This window comes from Hemitrygon akajei, chromosome 9 (assembly GCF_048418815.1).
Source record: "Hemitrygon akajei chromosome 9, sHemAka1.3, whole genome shotgun sequence".
Lineage (NCBI taxonomy): Eukaryota > Metazoa > Chordata > Chondrichthyes > Myliobatiformes > Dasyatidae > Hemitrygon > Hemitrygon akajei.
This window is the reverse complement of record NC_133132.1, coordinates 136591611-136606920: the sequence shown is the minus strand read 5'-3', so window position 1 is coordinate 136606920 and position 15310 is coordinate 136591611. Positions and strand designations below refer to the sequence as shown.

Here is a 15310-nt window from a genome sequence, read left to right as displayed (position 1 = left end):
GATTTTGCCAATGTCCAATGCAACCAATGTCTTACCTCCTTACTGTTCAATTCCATTAATCTTTCAATAAATAATAACATTGTTAGCATCCAGAATTTCTTGCAGTAGCTGCATTCCATCTTCTGCAAATTATTCACTAAGACACTTGGATCTTTTCACATCCCAGAGTAGGTTAAGCCTTTCATCTTGAGAGTTTAAAATAATCAAATGTGATCTCATTGAAACATATGAGATTCTTAGGGAGAAATAATACGATGGATGTTGAGATAGAAACATAGAAAACCTACAGCAATATACAGGCCCCTCGGCCCACAATGCTATGCCAAACATATACTTATTTTAGAAATGATCTAGGGTTACCCATACCCTCTATTTTTCAAAGCACCATGTACCTATCCAGGAGTCTCTTAAAAGACCCTATCGTATCTGCTTCCACCATTGTTGCCAGCAGCCCATTCCATGCACTCACCACTCTCTGCGTAAAAAAAAACTTAACCCTGACATCTCCTCTGTACCTACCTTCCAAGCACCTTAAAATTGTGCCCTCTCATGTTAGCCATTTCAGCACTGGGAAAAAACCTCTGACTGTCCACGGGATCAATGCCTCTCATCATCTTATACACTTCTCTGAATGGGTATATATGGAACTATGAGTCATATTTTCAAGGTAAGGGGATGCCCATTTATCATATAAGTAAAGCATTTTCTCTTCTCTCACTCTAATGACTCTTAAGAATTTTTAACCTCATGAAGCTGTGGAGGTAGACTTGCCTGGAGATCTCCGGAAGATATTCAACATTTCAATTGGAAGAAACGGAGGGAGATAGGGAGAGAACTGGAAAGTGGTTGGGAACCAAGGTTGAATCTTATTAAAGAAGACCCAAGGAGTTGATCACTGACTCCTGCTTCTTGTACTCTAACTCTCATCATTCAGATTAAATTCTTCTTTCTTTTTCTCTGCTAAAGTGAAGTATCATCATCACATCATTGATCATGCGAAACACAAAAGCTTCTGCAGATGCTGGAAATCCAGAGTAACGCACACAAAATACTGGAGGAACTCAGCAGGTCAGGCAGCATCTATAGAAAGGAATAAATATTCAATGTTTTGGGCTGACACCCTTGAAGAGTTTATTTCTTTCTGTAGATGCTGCCTGACCTACTGAGTTCCTCAAGCATTTTGTATGTTTGGGAAATTGTTATACTTTCAATGTTATAACAGTTTTGAATGGCATATTAAGCCACAATTACCATGCAACAATGTCATTCCCTCAAATAGTTCTGTAAAATTTCATGCAATTAAAATAATAAGAAATTTGATTTTGAAGGTGTTTGCTGATGCTCTTCTGGTACTAAGCTTAATGTTATCTGTATGGTCCAGTCATTATTTCAGTCTTTATAAAACATTTACAATGGTTGAAGATTGTATGATTTCTTTCTGTACTTGTTGAAAAAATTTCAATGTGCTTGGTTGCTTAGCAGCCTGATGGTTTTTCTTATAATCAAAGCACATTTTAAAAGAAAACGTTGCTGTAGACATCCCTTAACAAAACAATATTTTTGTTCTCGAAGTGCATGTAAATGTAATAATTTCAAAAATACAGAGTTAAAGTAAAGAAAATACAAAAGGAGACAAACCCCTTATCAGTGTCAATGAACTTTACCTAATATTAAAAATTGCACAAAGATAAATCACAGTATTTCAAGTAATTACATTTTGCATCTTATCCTACAGGTAAAAATGCACAACATATTAATCGTTTGCTACTCTTACAGGAAGCACAGTGCTTTCAAAAATTAATCAGGCAACATAAAAACACTTAAGCAGAGCTTTGTATTAATGTGCTCTACATGGTATTGCTTCCTTGAGGTTATTTAGGAAGACACAAGTTCTCCAGTATTGCTGATTATGACTCATGTGTTGCCAGCTGTAGCAACTATGCTCAAGTGTTCTTTTCTCAGTCTTCATAAATTACTGATAGCAGTACAGAAAGGATGAAAATATTACATCATCATGAGGGCAAGTTAACTCAAAGAATTACAGCTAGTTCACTCATTGCAGCAGAGTATGTTTCTGCATGTGAAATATCAGCATTAAATAGTCAGCTTTTAACCACTGAGTGACTGGCTGGAAAGGCAACTCGGCTTCACTGGTTCTTTCAGATCGATGACTCAAAAACCCTGTCTAAAGACCGGAGTCAAAAATATACCAGGGGAAAGTTACTTTGTCTAATTTTAATGTGCTCTTTTTAGTAGAGATGCATGTCCTGAACCAATAATAGCAAACTCATGGGCAAAATATAGCAGTTGCTGGACATCTGAAATGGAACTGAAACTGCTTGAAATACTCAGCAAGTTGGGCAGTAACTGTGGAGAGAGAAAAGTTCATGTTTCAGATATTCCATGTATTTGCAGTATTTTGACTTTGGGAGGAAGTTCATAAACTGAAACTGCAACTCTGCTTCTTTCTTCATGGATACCCTTTAATCATGAGCTTACATAATTGCTGGACTCGGTCTGCCAGGAAGGAGGTGACTACATGCCAGCACTCTGCTCTTCCTAGTTCTACAAAAAATATCTTGCACTTCCTTTTTAATCACCTCTTCCTTCATCTACAGATTTTACTGTGTTGAACATTGACATTATATGCCCTGTTCCCCAGGAGGCTATTTCACTCACTGGGGGTTTTATATTTGCTAAAGGAACATGATATGCATAGATATGCACTATGTTGGTATCAAAGCTAAGGCTTTGAGGAGAAATGAGGATGGTACAGAAACACCGTTGTAAGTTTGTCATTTGGATTGCAAATCTGACATTCCACTATTTCCTAAACACAAGTGATTTGATATCTCACCATTTCCCCTATGTCAGCAGAAAACAAAAATCACAAAATGCCTCAGGGCTGCTTCTTAAGAAATTGATCTTTTAATGAATTGTGTATGATTTGAAAGTTAGTTTTAAAACTGCTTTTCCAGAAAAAATGTTGATACACAAATTTTAATTTTTTAATTAACCTGTATTCAAACCAATGCTATGAATTATATGAACTTAAGAAATAGAAGCTGGACAAAGCTATTAAGCCCATAGCATCTACTCTTGCTATTTAATAAGGTCATGGTGGAGATATTATGTCAGGGAGTGCCACTTCCCTTCATTACCACATACTAATTGACAATCTCACCAGCTGAAAATCTATTGAGATAAATAGGAGATATAGGACTTGGTTTCATAACAACTGAATCACTAGGATCTTTGAGGAAATTCCTTCACATTAAGGTTCTGAATGGCCAAACCCTTGTTTTTGAGACTGCAATTCCTGGTGCCAAACATTAACATTCCCTGTAAAACACGATAAAAATTTTGGAAATTTCAATGAGATCATTATTCTAAACACTGTCTGATATCTCCTTAAAACCACAATCCCAGTTCCTTGTACTCTGACAACCCTATGTATATCATTATTTAGATAAGATTTGCACAAAATATTTTATTGTGATCTTACCATGGCCTGATACAACCAGAGCAAGAAATCACATTCACATACGCTAAATTCCTTTGGGAAACCATAGAACCATAGAACACTACAGTACAGTACAGGCCCTTCAGCCCTCCATGTTGTGCTGACCCATATAATCCTTAAAAAAAGTACTAAACCCACGCTACCCTATAACCCTCCATTTTTCTTTCATCCATGTGCCTGTCCAAGAGGCTCTTAAATATCCCTAATGTTTTAGCCTCCACCACCATCCCTGGCAAGTCATGCCAGGCACTCACAACCCTCTGTGTAAACAACTTACCGCTGATGTCTCCCCTAAACTTCCCTCCCTTAATTTTGTACATATGCCCTCTGGTGTTTCCTATTGGTGCCCTGGGAAACAGGTACTTACTATCCACCCTATCTATGCCTCTCATAATCTTGTAGACCTCTATCAAGTCCCCTCTCATTCTTCTATGCTCCAAAGAGAAAAGTCCCAGCTCTGCTAACCTTGCTTTATATGACTAGTTCTCCAAACCAGGCAACATCCTGGTAAATCTCCTCTTGCACCCTCTCTATAGCTTCCACATCCTTCCTATAATGAGGTGACCAGAATTGAACATAATACTCTAAGTGCAGTCTCACCAAAGACTTGTAGAGTTGCAACATGACCTCTCTACTCTTGAACTCAATCCCCCTGTTAATGAAGCCTAGCATCCCATAGGCCTTCTTAACTACCCTATCGATCTGTGCAGTGACCTTGAGGGATGTATGGATTTGAACCCCAAGGTCCCTTTGTTCATCCACACTCTTAAGTAACTGACCATTAATCCTGTACTCAGTCTTCTGGTTTGTTCTTCCAAAATGCATCACCTCACACATGTCCAGATTGAACTCCATCTGCTATTTTTCTGCCCAACTCTGCAGCCTGTCTATATCCTCTTGTAACATTCGACAACCTACAGCTCCATCCACAACTACTCCAATCTTCGTGTCATCCGCAAACTTACTCACCCATCCTTCCACCTCTACATCCAGGTCATTTATAAAAAGCACAAATAGCAGCAGGGGTCCCAGGACAGATCCCTGCGGCACTCCACTAGTCACCGACCTCCAGGCAGAATACTTCTCTTCCACAACTACCCTCTGCTTTCTTCCTTTAAGCCAATTTTTTATGCAAACAGCCATGGTTCCACTTATCCCATGCCTCATGACTTTCTGGATGAGTCTCTCATGAGGGACCTTGTCAAATGCTTTGCTAAAGTCCATGTAGACCACATCCACTGCCCTACCCTCATCAATTTCTTTTGTTACCTCTTCAAAAAACTCAATCAGGCTCGTGAGGCACGATCTTCCCTTCACAAAGCCATGTTGACTATCCATGAGCAGACTGTACTTCTCCAAATGCTCATAGATCCTATCCTTAAGAATTCTTTCCAGTAGTTTGCATACCACCAACACAAGACTCACCAGTCTATAGTTCCCAGGTTTCTCCCTATTACCTTTTTTAAACAAGGGAACTACATTTGCCATTCTCCAGTCCTTCAGCACTTCCCCTGCAGCCAAAGAGGATTCAAAGATCATGGCTAAAGCACCTGCGATCTCTTCTCTCAATTCCCACAACAACCTCAGGTGTATCATATCCGGCCCTGGGGATTTATCAATCTTAATGTTTTTAAGAAGATCCAGCACTTCTTCTTCCTTAATCTCCATATTGTCCAGCACACAGGCCCGCTCTACTTTGACCTCATCCTGATCAAGATCCTTTTCACTTGTGAAAACTGAAGCAAAGTATTCATTTAGGACCTCCCCATCCTCCTCCGCCTCCAGGCACACGTTGCTGTCTTTATCCTTTAGCGGTCCCAACTTCGTTCTCGTAATCCTCCTATTCTTCACATACGCATAGAATGGCTTGGAGTTCTCCTTAATCCTATATGCTGAGGCCTTCTCATGCCCCCTTCGAGCTCTCCTAAGTCCTTTCTTTAGCTCCTTCCTTGCTACCCTATTTTCTCATAAGCCCCACCTACTTACTGCTTCTTATATCTAACATATGCTTCCTTTTTCCCCTTGACGAGTTGCCTCACATGTTTCGTCAGCCACGGTTCCCTTTTCCTATTATTTTTTCCTTGCCTCAGTGGGACAAACCTATCCTGAACCCAGCTCAAGTGGTCTCTAAACTTCTCCCACATTACTTCTGTGCTTTCCCCTTTGAACATCTGTTTCCAATTTACTCTCGCTAGTTCCTGTCTCATCCCTTCAAAGTTAGCCCTTCCCCAGTTATTAAGCACTTTACCATTTCATCTGATTTTATCCCTTTCCATAGCTATGCTGAAGCTAACGGAGTTGTGGTCACTCTCACCAAAATGCTCCCCCACTAAGAGGTCTGTCACCTGGCCAGGTTCATTACCCAGAACTAGATCCAGTATAGCCTCTCCTCTCGTCAGCCGGTCCACATACTGTGTCAGGAATCCTTCTTGAACACACCTGACAAAATCAGCCCCATCTATCTCCCTTGCACTCAGGAGGTGCCAGTCAATATGAGGGAAGTTGAAATCACCCATAACTACTACCCTGTATTTCCTGCTCCATTCTAAAATCTGCCTGCTTATCTGCTCCTCGGTGTCCCGAGGGCTATTTGGGGGCCTATAGACTACTCTCAGCACAGTGATTGATTCCTTCCTATTTCTGACTTCCACCCAGACTGACTCCGTGGACACTCCTTCTGCAGCATCCTCCCTTTCTATAGCTGTGATACTATCTCTGACCAGCAATGCCACTCCCCCCCCCCCACTTTTCTACCTCCCATCCTAGTCCCTTTAAAACACCTGAACCCCGGGACCTGCATCATCCAATCCTGCCCTTCCTCCAACCAAGTTTCAGTAATGGCCACAACATCGTAGCTCCACGTACTAATCCATGCTCTAAGTTCATCCTCCTTGTTTCTAATACTCTTAGCATTGAAATAGACACATTTCAACCCCTTTAACTGGCTACAATTATGTTCTGTCCCCTGCCTGTCCTTCCTCATCAAATCAGAACTCTTAGCATCATGCCCTTGTCCTTCTACCTTAATCCTTGCACTCACATTCTGATTCCCACCCCCCCTGCCAAACTAGTTCGATGTTCCAAATTCCTTTCTATTTTCCTGCTATACCTCTATGTTAACTTTAAGTAATTTGTATACAAGGAATCCAGCTCTTTCTGAATACTAACATTTTTCAATTTTCTCGCTTAATAGAAATAATCCATGCATCTTCAATGACCTTCTGTCCTCTCCGATCAGATTCCCCTTCTCCAGTCCTTTATCTCTTTCACCAGTCTTACCTCTTATAAGAGATCAATCAATCTTATCTCTTCCCCAACTCTTAACTTCACCAGTCACCCCCTCCCGATTTTACCTATCACCTAACACCTTGTATTTCTTCCTCCTCTCCCCCCACCTTCTTACTCTGGCTTCTCATCTTTTTTATCGAGTCCTGATTAAGGGTCTCAGCCCAAAACATTGACTGTTTACTCTTTTTCCACAGATGCTGCCTGGCCTGCTGAGTTCCTTCTGCATTTGCTGTGTGTTGCTTGGATTTCCAGCATCTGCAGATTTTCTCTTGTTTGTCCACCAACATTTTATGTATATCTATATGCAATTTCCTTTTAAAAATTCAGAAAATCTAAATGTGTTCTTCCTAAAGAATGAAATGTTATTGGCAAAACTACTGCTTTTTGGCAGCAACACTGAAAATTACAGCAACTTCAGGATTTCTCCTCAGATACAGATTAATACTGTTTAATGCTGTCTTCAAAAGCTGGTCTGATAAGATAAATCAGGGAAAACCACATCGGTGTTGCCTCAGTTGGAACAGCACAAATTTTCGCAGTCCTTTCCAAACAGAAAGGAATTCACTAATAAAGTCAATTGTCTAGAACTGGAATGATGCTATAACGTTTGTGCAGGGCAAATTGATAATTTTTTTTGAGAACCCATTTCACAGTTCAGCAGCAGTTGAGGCCAAATGCACCACACTCAGACATCCATTTCGAGTTGTTAAGTAGGCTATTAGTAAATGAGTCGAGATGGAAGTGTGGGAAAGATTGGTGATTCTTGAATGTTGGTTAGTATATTACTCTGGGTGCAGCGTTAAAGTAAAGATCATTACTGCAGGGAGGTTGGGTAAAGTTTCAAGGATTTGGATGGGGCTGTAACCTACAAAGTGAGCTGGTCCCTAAGAGTAGCTGAACTTAACCGGTAGGGTATCTCCCACGTATGTGCTAACCTAAATTATAGAAGCAACAAGATGTTGTTCAAACATCAATTACCCAGATGTATAGAAATGCTGAAGGAAAATACGGCTCATGGAATTTTGTACAAGTTCACTGATTTCCCACGTGATTGATTTTCCATTCAAATTGAATTGTAAAACATATGAAACAAGACACTTGTGTTGTCCAAACTCCTGCGATACCTCATTAATATTATCTTATTATATTTTAGGAGACAGAAAAGAGTCATACAGCCCACAGTCACATATTAGTGATTCAGATTTGCTCCAAGACAGAGGAATATTCTCAGGAGTTGGGATTATTTTAAATATTAGTTCTACCTAGAAAATGTAATTAGCAATAATGGAACTTCTTCTGATACTAGCATGTTCCACATAACACAGTTATCTTGCTCTTGTTCTATAAACTGCAAAATCCAGAACAGCCTGAATTAGCATTTTACACTGAAAATCGCTGGAGTCCGTGTCTTTAATAGGACCATATGAAATACACTTGAAAGAAACTCCAGTATAAAAATTCCTAGTATGTACTATGAAATTCCTTCAGCAGATTCAATGTCTGAAATGAAAAACAATATGATAAAATGATAGGAAATCTGACATCATTCTTTTTGGTGTGTACTGTGACAGTTACCCCACAAAAAAGTAGTGAAATTGGCCAACATTATATGAACAGGTGTATAGTGTTTTCTGCTCAGAACTGTGCATTAGAACAAGACCCATGCACTTCCTAAAAAGAACTCCAAGAAAAGCTCCTAACTCTGCTTCTATGCCATAACAGAACTGTGTGATATGCTTTATATCATTAGGGGACTCTTGCCATAGAAGCAACAGATAGTTGCAAAGATTACAGCAGGGAAATGAGGGAAAATGAAAGAAGAACATGATGATCTCATGGTGTTTGAGCAGTGTCCTACAAGATTGTCTGTCCTACTTGAGTCCAGTGCCATGACTTACTGAATACTACTGAAAATTGTAGGATGATCAATAAGGCCGAAATAGTCACTTGTAGCCAAATGCACAAATAGAAAAATAATTACATTAGCGGTAGAAGAAACAGTAATAATATTTCAAGTATCTTCAAAACCAAATGCTAATGCTGTGTGCAAGACATCTTTCTCTTCATCTCTTCCCTTCTTTTTCTTCTTCTAGTTTGAGCACCTTAATCTTGTGAAAGTACATTTAGTTCACTGGAGTATTATCTTATTAATCCTTCTGAAGCTGTTAGAGCCTGTGATCGACAGTTTGGAGATAGATTGAATGATCCAGTGCTTTGCTGGCTGCGTGAATATTCCAGGAAGCGAGTGCACACCCGAATGGCCTCGAGGTGAAGAAACTTAGAGATGTTCAACTCCGTTATGCCAATGATAGTGTCCATTAATCACCAATTAAAACATTGATGAAGAAAGAGTCATCGAGGCGAATGCGGCAGGCAAGCGAGCGTTCAATACCGACTGCCTGCCTTTTGATCGCTGATGGGATCCCTCTGCAGCTGGAGAAGGAGTCTGTGATTGGCCTATGCCTCTGTGGTGGCTCGCTGTGGCAGGCGGGGCTTCTGTGTTCAAGTGATCTCTCTCTTTTGATGCTGTTGTAGGATGTTACCATGGCTCTGCGTTTATGGATTGGACTATTATGCTTCAGGAGTGTGGACTTCTTCAGACTTACAGTTTCTAAATTCTGTGTTTTCGACCATTCCTTTCTGTTTTGTTGTGCAAGGGGAGTGGATTTGGAGGTTGATGTTCTTGTTGCATTCTGTTGGTTTTTTTTGTGTGAGAGGAGGGGAGTTTGGGGTCGATGTCTTATTCCATATTGTTACTTTTTGTGTGGGGGAAGGATGAATGGGGGGGGGTCGATGATCAGCTTGCCATTTTTTTTAGTATGGGAGTGGTTTGATGTTTTTATCTCTGAAAGATTTTCATAGATTTTTTTGTTTCATGGCTACCTGGAGAAGACAAATCTCAGAGTGATATATGGATACGTACTTTGATAATAAATGAACCTTTGAACATTTGAACTTTTATTGCTCCTTTTATGATCTTATCTCTCCTCTTGGTTTCCTCATCCACAACATCATTTGATGAATCACTGTGGATAGAGCTAAGGAAATGCAAGGGTAAAAAGACCCTAAATGGAGTTATATACAGACCCCCAAAGAGTAGGAAGGATGTGGTCTACAAATTACAATGGGAATTATAAAATGCATGCCAAAAGGGCAATGTGATTCCAATATGCAGGTGGTTTGGGAAAATTAGGTTGGTGCTGGATTCCATGAGGGAAATTCCTATAGTGCAAGTATATAAAAGGAAGATGTCATAACTGTGGCTAACAAGAGAAGTCAAAGCCAACATGAAAGCAAAACAGAGGGCATATAATAGAGCAAAGATTACTGGGAAGGTAGAGGATTGGGAAGCTTTTAAAAACCAACAGAAGGCAACTAAAAATAATTAAGAAGGTAAAGATAGAATCCAAAAGTAAGCTGGCCGATAATATTAAAGAGAATACCAAAAGTTTCCTCAGAAAGTGTAAAGAGAAGCAAAAGTGGATATCAGACCATTGGAAAAAGATGCTGGAGAGCTAGTAATGGGACAAGGAAATGGTGGATGAGCTGAATATGTATTTTGCATCAGTCTTCTCTGGGGAAGACACTAGCCTTATGGTGGAAGTTCCAGGTGTCAGTAATCATGAAGTTGTCATCACTAGGGAGAAGGTTCTTGGAAAATTGAAAAGTGCATATGATTAATAAGGCAGAAATTGCAGCTTGTAGCTATATGCACAAATACAAAAAGAATGAAATTAATGGTAGAAGAACCAGTGATAAAATTTCATGTATCTGCAACACCAAATACAGTGGCTGATTAATGCTGATATCATCAGGTGCACAACAGATACTTGAAAAACAAGATCAATTGTGCCAGGAGATTTCCCAATGGGTGCAATTACACCTTCAGATGATTGCTTGTGGAACTTAGCCCATATTTTCGTATATGATTTGAACATGAGAAAAAAAGTAATTGTCCCATTTTCTGTGCCATTACACTAAAGACCAGAAATACTTTAAATCAGTGACTCCAAAGTTTCCCAGCACTGAAACTCCTATGAAGCAGACTTTCAATATTTTTAATTGCCTAAAACTGTTACTATCCTTTAGTCTCCTTGGTACTTACTACAGCCACAAAAGCTGGAGGAATAACTGCTTCCAGTTTTGAAATGAGTGCCAGTATGAATATGGAGCAACGCAGGTAAGCCTGGGTGTGGTGTCTCCAGGCTCAGTAGTTGGACTTCAATAATAGTAAAATGATTGAATCTGTCTTTGGGAATGCTTTGTTGAATTGAAATAGGCAATCAGTCAGGGCTAACAAACACAATGGCACATTTTATAAAATTAATTGTAAATTTTGATGAAGTGACACCAATAACGTACGAAGGAAGTTCAGCAGGTAAATAGAACAAATGTAGTTCAATATCTCAATCACATAGCAGATTTTTAAAGATCAGAGCCTCTGGTATCAATGGCAATAAATCACGCTGATTTGAAAACCCGCTAAACATCGTGCAACTGTAGGTGGATTTGGATACTTTGTGATTGTTTCAGTGATCTGGATGTAGTTGGGTTTATGATCTGTAAATCTACAGCTAATGCAAAAGCGTAAATGCAAGTAAACAGAGCAGATGGATAATAAAGTGTTGGGAGATGGGGCTTGAAAATGGCAAATGTTGCTGACTTTGATAAGTGTAGTAATTTGCATGTGGATGGAGAGACTCATGAACATTCATATATTTTTCAAAGAAAGAGTTAATTAGTTGTAAAAGAAAAGACATCTGTGTGCACGTTCAAATATAAGGGAGCACAGCATGGAGTAAATGCTGGTACAGTTATGACTTTTGAACATATTCGTGAGCAGTTTGAGCATGTGAGGAGGTACAATATTCTGTTTTTGCACAAGCTAAGCTCAACCTCTCTTGGAATGCCATGTGCAGTTCTGGTGACAACATATTGTGATCAATGTTTCAGAAAATCTACAGTGGAACACCGTTTAACCAATACTCAGAGTAAATCATCTTCATTATCAGGAGAGCTATAGAGTAGGAAGGCTATGTTAAACAGAGGTGATCCTTCTAGTGGAGATCTAGCATGTAGTTAAGAAGCCAAACAGCATGTTGGCCTTTATTGCAAAGGTGATGGAGTTTAAGGCTGGTGTGGTTTTCTGACAGTTGTACAGAGCGTTGGTGAGACCACATCTGGAATGCTGTGCATAGTTTTGGTCCCCTTACCCAAAAGCAATGTAGTAGCATTGGAGGTGATCCGAAGTAGATTCATAAGGGTACTAGGATTAGCCTATGAAGAGTGGCTGGACAGCTTGTAAACTCCCTTGGAGTTTACAACAATAAGGGGGTGACACTTTTTCAAATATACATGGTCCAAATGGTAGATGTTGAGATAAGGTCATGAGTGGAAGAAACACAAACAAGGGGATAACTACACAATAAGAGCCAGTTGTATAAAACTGAGGTTCTTGGACATTTCTTCTCTCAGAGGGTTGTGAATCGCTGGAATTCTCTGCGCTAGAGGGTGGTGTAGGACAGATCATTAGATATATTTAAGGTGGAGATGGGTAAGTATTTGAAAGATCGAGGAATTGAGAGTTATTGAAGAATTGGTACAGAAAAGATAGATTCTTATATACATATTGAAAAATGGGACAGGCTTGAGGGGCCTGATGGCCTAGACCTCCATTTATTATCTTGCATTTGTGTCTCTCTCAGTGAACTGCACTGAACCAGATTGAGTTGGACTTGGCTCACTGGCTGGACTTGCTGCTCAACATCTCCGTCTGCACACTTTTCTCAAGCAGATGCAGCGGTTTGCTCACTGACCCTGTGTGGCAGGATTTCAGCCCTTACCAGGCCCCAGACAGCAAACTAGACAGTATTAACAAGAGTCAAGGCAGGATAGTGCAAGCTCACCTCCTGTCAGAGGCCGTAATGCTTTGTAGTGGTTACTAAATGTCTCTAACATTCAGGCACAGATTAAAATATTTAGAATAGTGATAACTTGTAAATGTGGCAGTACTGGGAGAATGTAAGGAAAGTGAGATTCAGGATACAAAAAGATTGAGTTTTGACTGGTTAGGATATTGATTGTTATAGTTGGTCTATAATGAAAGGGTTCAGGAGCAGCAGAACTGTAGAACCAGACACTTATAGGGTCACTACAGGGACAGTAGAATGATACTTTATGATTTCAAGTAAACTGAGAAAATGTTCATTGATGGAAATCTGAAGTTATAGAGATATTGAACAGTCTTGAATAACATTTCTATAATCAACATGAGGCCCTTTAGAGTGGGGCAAAAAATAAGGAAGCTGGGTGACTACCAGTCCCTACTTCTTAGCTATATTGTTGTCTGGTATGGGAATTGCAAGGCATCTGACCACAAAACCCTACAATGGATTGTGAGGACTACTGAGAGAAACACCGGCATCTCTCTCCTTTAAATCCATGACATACACAAGAAACACTGCATTGTTAGAACCCACAGTATTGTTAAGGATCCCTGTCATCTATCCCACAATCTCTGTGACCTCCTACCATCAGGCAGAATGTACTGCCAAATAAGAACAAGCTCTATTAGGCTGGGTAACAGTGTTATCCCCCTGATTGTGAGACTTCTGAACACACGGCTACCACCATTACACATTATGACAGCACCTGCAGCAGTAGGACTGTTGTATATTTAACTACATGTCATACTGTATATGCACTTTATGTTAACTTGTACATATATCTGCAGAATACTTTTTTATCTGTTAGTATTATAATATTAATGTTATTTTATTTGCTGTATGTGATATATGTACTGTGTTTTGAACCTTGGTAACTGAGGAGTGATGTTTTGTTTAGCTGTTGAATGCCAATAAGCTTGAACTTGAATGGGGTAGTTCCAATATAAAAAGGATCCAGTCCCAGATCTGGTCTGAATGACTGTACAACAATATTTTAGTAGGGAGAAGGCCCAAAATGGCAGTGAGACTGTTTTACAAAGAGAGGAACTGGAAACTGCAGTGGGCCACAGAATAAATCATCCCACCTGCCTGAACACAAAGTCCATTCTCTTTTTGATTGAGTGCCCATTTTCTTGGTTGAGGTGCTTCCAGAATGAAGCAGAGAGCTTTAAAGTCCCTTTTGATTGGGGAATGGAAGTGTATAGGGACTGGATGTCCATGGTGAAAATGGATGTCCAGTCTGTGTACGCCTCTATCCGCTACTTGATAGCTGCTGACACAAATCAGACAGACAGACAGACAGACTGACAGACATACTTTATTGATCCAGAGGGAAATTGGGTTTCGTTACAGTCGCACCAACCAAGAATAGTGAAGAAATATAGCAATATAAAACCAATGATACATATGCATTCAAACAAATTTTCCTTCCAGATTTTATAATGCCCTTTCCTTATACTCTGTTTAATTTCATTTATCAGAATCCAACTAAGAACTCCAAAGCACCAAAATCTGTCAACTGTAGAATAATCTAATGAGGCATGGAAAGGATGGTACGGTACGGCACAAAATCTGTGGTGCACAAACGCTGTTGTAAATCTAGTCAAGAAGAAAAGAAGAGCTTACGAAAGGTTCGAAAAACTAGGTAATGATATGAATCTAGAAGATTATAAGGCTTGCAGGATGGAGCTTAAGAGCTCTTCTGGAGGAGAGAGCAGAAGGGACCGTGAGAAGGCCTTGGTGGACAGGATTAAGGAAAACCCCAAGGATAAATCGTAAGAGAAAAAGACCAATCAAGTGTGACAATGGAAAAGTGGGTATGGAGCCGGGAGAAATAGCAGAGGCACTTAATGAATACTTTGCTTCAGTATTCGCTAAGGAAAAGGATCTTGGCAATTGTAAGGATGACTTAAAGTGGACTGAAAAGCTTGAGAATGTAGATATTAAGAAAGAGGATGTGGATGTGCTGGAGCTTTTGAAAAGCATCAAGTTGGATAAGTTACCGGAACCGGACGGGATGTACCCCAGGCTACTGTGGGAAGCGAGGGAGGAGATTGCTGAGCCTCTGGCAGTGATGATGGATCTGGCAATAGAGAGGTTCTGGAAGATTGGTGTGTTGCAGATGTTGCTCCCTCATTCAAGAAAGGGAATAGAGATATCCCAGGAAATTATAGGCCAGGGAATCTTACTTCAGTGGTTGGTAAGGTGATGGAGAAGATCCTGAGAGGCAGGATTTATGAACATTTGGAGAGGCATAATATGATTACGAATAGTCAGCATGGCTTTGTCAAAGGCAGTTTGTGCCTTACGAGCCTGATTGAATTTTTGAGGATGTGACTAAGCACATTGATGAAGGTAGAGCTGTAGATTTCAGCAAGGCATTTGATAAGGTATCCCATGCAAGGCTTATTGAGAAAGTAAGAAGGCATGGGATCCAAGGGGACATTGCTTTGTGGATCCAGAAGGCAAAGAGTGGTTGTAGACAGGTCATATTCAGCATGGAGGCCGGTGACCAGTGGTATGCCTCAGGGACCCCTACTCTTTGTGATTTTTA

The 15310-nt window shown here is 40.0% G+C and overlaps 1 protein-coding gene across 10 annotated transcripts in view; it reads right to left on the bottom strand.

Annotated features, from left to right (window-relative positions):
• The window catches only part of otofa (otoferlin a), a 360719-nt gene that overhangs the window by 333551 nt on the left and 11858 nt on the right, over positions 1-15310 (bottom strand). The gene's annotated exons all lie outside the window — the stretch shown is intronic.